Raw genomic sequence first — 7,846 nt, forward strand, 5'->3', positions numbered from 1 at the left:
AAAATTCCTGAATAGAACAGCAATGGCTTGTGCTGTAAGATTGAGAATCGATAAATGGGACCTCATAAAGTTGCAAAGCTTCTGCAAGGCAAAAGACACCGTCAATAAGATAAAGACCACCAACAGATTGGGAAAGGATCTTTACCTATCCTAAATCAGATAGGGGACTAATATCCAATATATATAAAGAACTCAAGAAGGTGAACTCCAGAAAATCAAATAACCACCATTAAAAAATGGGGCTCAGAGCTAAACAAAGAATTCTCACCTGAGGAATACCGAATGGCAGAGAAGCACCTGAAAAAATGTTCAACATCCTTAATCATCAGGGAAATGCAAATCAAAACAACCCTGAGATTCCACCTCACACCAGTCAGAATGGCTAAGATCAAAAATTCAGGTGACAGCAGATGCTGGCGAGGATGTGGAGAAAGAGGAACACTCCTTCATTGTTGGTGGGAATGCAAGCTTGTACAAGTACTCTGGAAATCAGTCTGGCGGTTCCTCAGAAAATTGGACATAATACTACCAGAGGATCCATCAATACCTCTCCTGGGCATATATCCAGAAGATGTCCCAACCAGTAAGAAGGACACATGCTCCACTATGTTCATAGCAGCCTTATTTATAATAGCCAGAAGCTGGAAAGAACCCAGATGCCCCTCAACAGAGGAATGGATTCAGAAAATGTAGTACATTTACACAATGGGGTACTGCTCAGCTATTAAAAGGAATGAATTTATGAAATTCCTAGGCAAATGGATGGACCTGGAGGGCATCATCCTGAGTGAGGTAACATAATCACAAAGGAACTCACACAATATGTACTCACTGATAAGTGTATATTAGCCCAAAAACTTAGGATACCCAAGATATAAGATACAATTTGTTAAACGCATGAAACTCAAGAAGAACGCAGACCAAAGTGTGGACATTGTGCCCCTTCTTAGAATTGGGAACAAAACACCCATGGAAAGAGTTACAGAGATAAAGTTTGGAGCTGTGATGAAAGGATGGACCATCTAAAGACTGTCATATCCAGGGATCCATCCCATAATCAGCTTTCAAATGTTGACATCATTGCATACACTAGCAAGATTTTGCTGAAAGGACCCAGATATAGCTGTCTCTTGTGAGACAATACCAGGGCCTAGCAAACACATAAGTGGATACTCACAGTTAGCTATTGGATGGATCACAGGGCCCCCAATGGAGGAGCTAGAGAAAGTACCCAAGTAGCTAAAGGGATCTGCAACCCTATATTTGGAACAACATTATGAACTAACCAGTACCCCAGAGCTCTTGACTCTAGCTGCATATGTATCAAAAGATGGCCTAGTCGGCCATCACTGGAAAGAGAGGCCCATTGGACTTGCAAACTTTATTTGTCCCAGTACAGGGGAACGGCAGGGCCAAAAAGTGGGAGTGGGGGTGTAGGGGAGTGGGGGGGGAGTGTATTGGGGACTTTTTGGATAGCATTGGAAATGTAAATGAGGAAAATACCTAATTAAAAAAATTAATTCTAAAACAAAAAAAAAAAAAAAGAAAAACGATAATTTAAGTAGAAAACGGGGAAAAGACATTGTAACATGTCCTCAAAGAGGACATATGGAGGTTATAAGTTTGGCCAGTAAGATGTGCAAATGAGACCAGCATGAAACATTATTGTTGCAACAGCAAATAATAATTAGTGATATTGATAGCAAATGCTGGAGAGAGACACACACACTAGATCTCCCTCATCCTGTGGGATCACACAGTTACCTTTTTATTGTGGCAGCTGGAGATTCTTTGAGACAGGGTCCTCGTATGTCATCCTAGCTGAACTAATTCTTGCTGTGTAGCCCAGACTGCTTTGTGACTTACAGAAATCCTCCTGCCTAAGCCTTCCAAGTCTTGGTACTCTAAGGCTGTGTCTCCGTGTCTGGCTGGAAGCTACCCTTGAAAACAGTCTGGCAGTTTAATTTTTAAATAATAATAATAATAATATAAAAACAATTTAAATGTTTAAATAAATAATAATCCTAAAATTAAACAGACTCTAAGAGCCAGAGTCCAAGGAGGACCAGAGAAATGGTGTCTTCTGAATAGGACAGGACAGCCATACTCATGAAGTCTCAGCAGCTGTGTGTGCCAGCCATGACCAAGCCAAGCCGGTCAGCATTACCTCATGGAAAGTGTGGTATATGAGAAGCCCCACCCACAACTGATGGCTTCTGTGAAGGCAAAGTCAGTGCTCTTTAAGGGCATGTCCCCTGACAGACCGATGAATCCCCAGTGGATGGCCTTACACTCGTGGATGGCCTTACACTCTTGAGTGTACAGGCAGCACAAATCAGATGCCACAGGCTATAAAGAAAAAATAAAGGACATAAACTTGGGAGGGGTAGATCTGAAAAGAGTCAGGAGAAGGAGTTGGGGGTGAATAAAAATACACTTTATGTATGTATGAGATTATTTTAAGATTAATTAAAATACCATATTAAAAATATTCAGCATACTTAACAGGAAAGACCAGCATGCAGGATATTTATTCCAGAGACATGAAAATGAAGGTTTACACAAAACTTTGGACCCAACTATCCATAGCAATTTTATTCATATCTCAGAACTGAAAATACCAAACTGTCCTTTGGTAGGTAACCCACCCATGGTGCAGCATGCCGTGAGATGGTACTCTGTGGTGAAAAAGCACAGACTTTCACACACTCGAACGAGTGTCAAGGACATATGTCGAGTGAGAAGAGCCTGTTTCAAAAGGCCACATGTAACATGATGATGGCCATTAGCGATGGCCGGGAGGTGAACTGTTGCTACTTAGGGTGGGGTGGGGGAGCAGGAAGTCATCTTCAGAAGCCTTGGAACTCAGGGTAGTTCTGCAGCTTGGGTGGAGTAGTGTCTGTGAGTCTACAGATGTGACAAGATGGCCTCCAGCCACACAGGACACACCAGCATTTCCTTCTTGGCTTGACATATGTGTGGTGGTCACTGCAGGAAGGTGGGTGTAGGAATCTGCCTTCATGAACTCAGGGCCTTTTGTACTGCCTACACAGCTTCCTGTAAACTTACAATAATCCCAAAGCAAGAGTCTTAAAAGCACCCTAGCTCTTAGTGATGAAACCAGTGAACCCATGCAGAGAAAAGGCAAATCACAGGGGAAAAAAACCAAAAAACAAACAAAAAAAACCCAACACCAAAAGCATTACTTTCACATTACAAAGTTTTTAAGGGTCTCCCTACATCTGAACTGCAGTTAGTGAGGCTGGGTCATTCTGAGATGGTGGCCCAAAGTACTCTAGAAATTCGGAAAGCAAAACTCAACCTCCAACAATTCAGTTTCTCTAAAAACACCAAGTGAATCACCCAGATGCTACAAAGTTTGGCTGCTTGTTCCTACACACGAATGCAAGATGGTGCAGCTTCCAATACCTCAAAGAGACAGACATTGCCCTAAATCCTATCTTTTAAAAGTCTTGATTTTTAAGATAAGAATTACATAGAATATTACCCAATTTAAGAATATTTTTAAAGACCTGTTTCCATGGGTTGGCTCATGTCACATGCTGTAGTTCTAAATTACTCCAACCTGGAGTTAGTTTTAAGCCAACTTTATGTTACCAATGTTACAAATTTTTAATCATACCCAATATCTTATAAACCAATAATCTATATCCAAGACATGCAGAATATGTTTATACTTTAAAAACCAGTCAGAAACAACAATGAAATGACCGCATACATTTACTTATTAAAACCAGACAAAATTCTTAATTTTTCTAGTTGTGATTTCAAGAGAGGAGCTCCTTGTCACCTGCTGAGCCCAATAATCACAAGCACAGAGACCTTTCTAGGAAAAAAAAACAGCCATCAGTTCGCTTACCATAGAACTTGAGAGGCTGCTCGCCCCTTTGAGAGTGGCTTTTACAGACAATCAGCTCCTAGCAGGGCTTCTCCAGCTGTGATAGACTTCTAACTACAGGTGCAGGGCTCCAGAGGCCAATTGAGACTGTTATTTCTCTCTCTCTCTCTCTCTCTCTCTCTCTCTCTCTCTCTCTCTCTCTCTCTCTCTCTCCCTCCCTACCCCCCTCTCTCTCACCCCCTCTCTTTCTTTTTTTGTCTTTAGAAAAAAAATGAGTTAAAACTAAACCAAAGGCTGAACAACCAGCAGATAAAGTTTTAACATTTTTTTCTCTTGAACGTGAAACATAACAATAATCAAACCACAAAATGAAAACAGGGACGTAACATAAAACAGTCAGTTTTAATGAACATGTGTAGCCTCACTCAGCCTTGAAGCAGGCTGATCCAGACTTTGACCTTGCTGCCACTAAGAAGGAGGTTACCTAGGGTGGAACCTTCCGACCTAGATTGCTCTATTGTTCTGTCTCCTCCCACTGCTCTCCTTCAAGACACTGCTACCTGCTGATAGGCCCCTGAGATATTGCAGAGGAACATCATATCCTGCATGTCACCTGCAGGCTGGCTACAGACACAAAGAATGGACTGGTGGGGGTGTGGGTGTGGGGGTGGGGTGGGGGATGGGGGGTGGGAGGGTGAGGGGTGTGGGGGGTGGGGGGAATGGGCATTCCCCCTTATAAGCACGGTCTCTTAGTAAACTTTCAGTCCTTGAACAGAAACGTGTCTTGGTTTCCATTACATTCTCTCACAGTCTAAGTCTCTTTCAGCCCCAACCTGCCTCCCAGATGTACTTGGTTCATGTAGGCCGAGGGCCGGCATACAACAGACATGGATGGATTGGTACGCCAAGGACAGACAATAGACAGAGAGAGGAGAGAATTAGATATCCCAAACGGACCCAGCTATCCTACCTAAGAGACTCAGATCCAAACATTCCTCTAGTAGGAGCCAGAGTTTAGGCAGGATGTCTCCCAATCTCCTCCTGTCTTTAGGAGAGCTCTGCAACAGTTTATGTTCATTTACCTTCTCATTTGCCAAAGCATCCCCAGATAGTTGGGGAGGACTTCTTTTCTCAAACCCATTCTCTCATGTCTCAGGTGTAAACTATCTCTAGTCTGGGTCCATAGACTAAAAGCACCTATGAGGATTACCTTTGCTTTTCTAGATTTTAGCATAGCTCTAAACACATACACACAACACATTTTACCATTACCTTGTCCTTTTATAAGGTTTATTTACTGCTGCCCCAAATCTTTGTAACAGTCTTGGAAAGTGCTACCCACACATTCCCATCTTTTAAGACCAATGAGGGAGCCTGCCTGGCATGGGGTTGACCACAGCTGCAGCCCTGTGCGCTCCTCCCTCTGCATCTCTCTCTGGAGGGCACAGCGGCCTCTAGTTCTCGCACCATGGAGAAGAGCTCCAGCTGCGAGAGTCTCGGCTCCCAGTGGCATGGCTGTCCAGCGAGGACTCACTGTCCAGTTAATGTGTTAAGAACCATTGGCATTTGAAGATCATCAGAAGTGAAGATAAAACATCTCAAAAATTATAATTCCTTCCACTTCTGTTCAGAGAACTCGGTGCATAGCAAATCAGCTTCTGCTATATCATCGATTCCATTTCAACTTCTGCAGACAACTTTTCTCCTGATTTGAGGGTCCTGAGGAAGTCAAAAAAGTTAGCAGAAATGGAGGAACCAGTCCTGATTCCAGGGGAGAACATTAAAGATATGGTCAAAGATGTGACTTACATATGTCCATTCACTGGTGCTGTATGAGGAACACTGACTGTCACAAATTACAGATTATATTTCAAGAGCATGGAGCAGGATACCCCATTTGTTCTAGATGCTTCATTTGGAGTGATAAGTAGAGAGAAAAAATTGGTGGTGCATCTAGCCGAGGTGAAAACTCTATGGCCTTGAAACTGTGTGCAAGGTTATCAGGAACTTATGATTTGCTCATAAACACGAAGATTCATATTTGAGAATCTAATGAAATATGCATTTCTTGTGTCTAATGGCTTGCCTCTTTTTGCTTTTGAGTATAAAGAAGTATTCCCCAAAAATGGGTGGAAACTGTATGACCCCTTTCTAGAGTACAGAAGGCAGGGATTTCCAAATGAAAGCTGGAGAATAACAAAGATAAATTAACGCTAGGAACTCTGTGACACATATCCTGCCCTCTTGGTTGTGCCAGCAAACATTCCTGATGACAAGCTAAAGAGGGTGGCATCCTTTAGGTCATGGGGCCGGATCCCAGTTGCATCCTGGATTCATCCTGAAGGTCAACCACAGTCACTTGCTGCAGCAGCCCATGGTTGGAGCTAGCAGGAAGCAGAGTGTGGAGAAAGAATGGCTGAGCTTTGCACATAGATTCCAACTAAGAGTTGGCCATGGAGATAAGAACCATGCTGATGCAGACAGATCACCTGTTTTCCTTCAGTTTATTGACTGTGTCTGGCAAATGACAAGACAGTTCCCTACCATATTTGAATTCAATGAGTATTTTCTCATTACCATCCTGGACCACTTATACAGCTGCTAATTTGGAACATTCCTTTGTAACAGCAAACAGCAGAAGGGGAAAGAGAATCTTTCTAAGAAGACAATGTCACTGTGGTCCTATATAAACAGCAAGCTGCAAGACTTTACTATTCCTCTTTATGGAAGCTACTCCAATCATGTCCTTTACTCAGTAGCCAGCATGTGCCACCTAGAGCTCTGGGTGGGATATTATATAAGGTGGAACCCCCGGATGAAACCTCAGGAAACTATCCACAACAAATACAAAGAACTTTTTGCCAAAAGAGCAGAGCTTCAAAGAAAAGTAGAGGAACTTCAGAGAGAAATTTCCAACCGCTCAACCTCCTTTTCAGAGAGAGCCAGCTCTCCTGCACAGTGTGTGACTCCTGTCCAAACTGTTGTATGAAAGGACTAGGCCCAGGGCCTCATTGCCAGGAACCTGACATTCCAGCACCTTATCGGTTTAAATCCTTCCGTATTTAAAACCGGTCTATTGGAGAATCCTTCAGATGCTGTATTTATTTCAAATCTCTGTTAGATGAGTTTAGAAACATAGCAGTGCAAGTGACAATGAAGATGATCTCATTCATAGAGTATGACACTAACCTTAAGTCACCCAAAGAATACTAAAGTACTGCAGTCCTGTATTCACACTGGGAGCAAGTTTTTCATTTAAAAATGTCTTAACACCCTGAGCACCTGGTCAGATCTCCAGGAGGGGAGAAAAGCAAGGCCACCTGCTGTTGCACCTGAGAGCACATGTAATGAGGCTGTGTCAGATCCCAATATTCCTTTCTCAGTTTCCCAAGTTTTGTGATATTTAATATAGTAAAAAGCATTGTCTTGAGATTATTATGGCATAGTAGTAGGTTTTTGCTGCTTACATTGTAATTAGCATATTTTCAGCGTCAGTTAGGAAACAATGCCTTATATATGTGCTTTGGGGGGTTGAAGGGACAAAGTAGTAGCTGTCATCTAGGAATTCAAAATATATTCCATAATCCTCAGCCTAATTTCCATTTGTATATTGATCACAAACATCACAGAAGACATCTTAAAACCTTACTGTTACTCTACTATATCTTAATGCTATTTGGCAAGTTTTAAGATAGTATTTTAAAAACTTAGAAGTCTGACTTTGTGTGCTGTTTAAATCTCACATGGACACTTTACCAAGGAACACTCTGCCTGTGACTTAGTCTCAGTGCCAGCAAGTAAAGCCTTGCTTCTCTGATCACCTGAGTCCGGTGCTGGTGTGAACAGTTGACTCCTGGTGTCTGTTTTAATCTGTACAAGAGCCATATGTAATGTACTGTAACAAACGAGCTTCTTACCACTTGGTCTTTTAATTAAATGACTTCAAACTTAAAAAAAAAAAAGAGCAATGGTAACTTTAAGAGGGAA

General features: G+C 42.2%; 1 pseudogene; it reads left to right on the plus strand.

Moving 5' to 3' along the window:
• Positions 1-5,327: 5,327 nt before the first annotated feature.
• On the plus strand, positions 5,328-6,848 carry LOC110288642 (phosphatidylinositol-3,5-bisphosphate 3-phosphatase MTMR2-like; annotated as a pseudogene).
• Positions 6,849-7,846: the final 998 nt, after the last annotated feature.

Source organism: Mus caroli, unplaced genomic scaffold (genome assembly GCF_978045245.1).
Source record: "Mus caroli unplaced genomic scaffold, Mus_caroli_1 scaffold_8, whole genome shotgun sequence".
Taxonomy (NCBI): domain Eukaryota; kingdom Metazoa; phylum Chordata; class Mammalia; order Rodentia; family Muridae; genus Mus; species Mus caroli.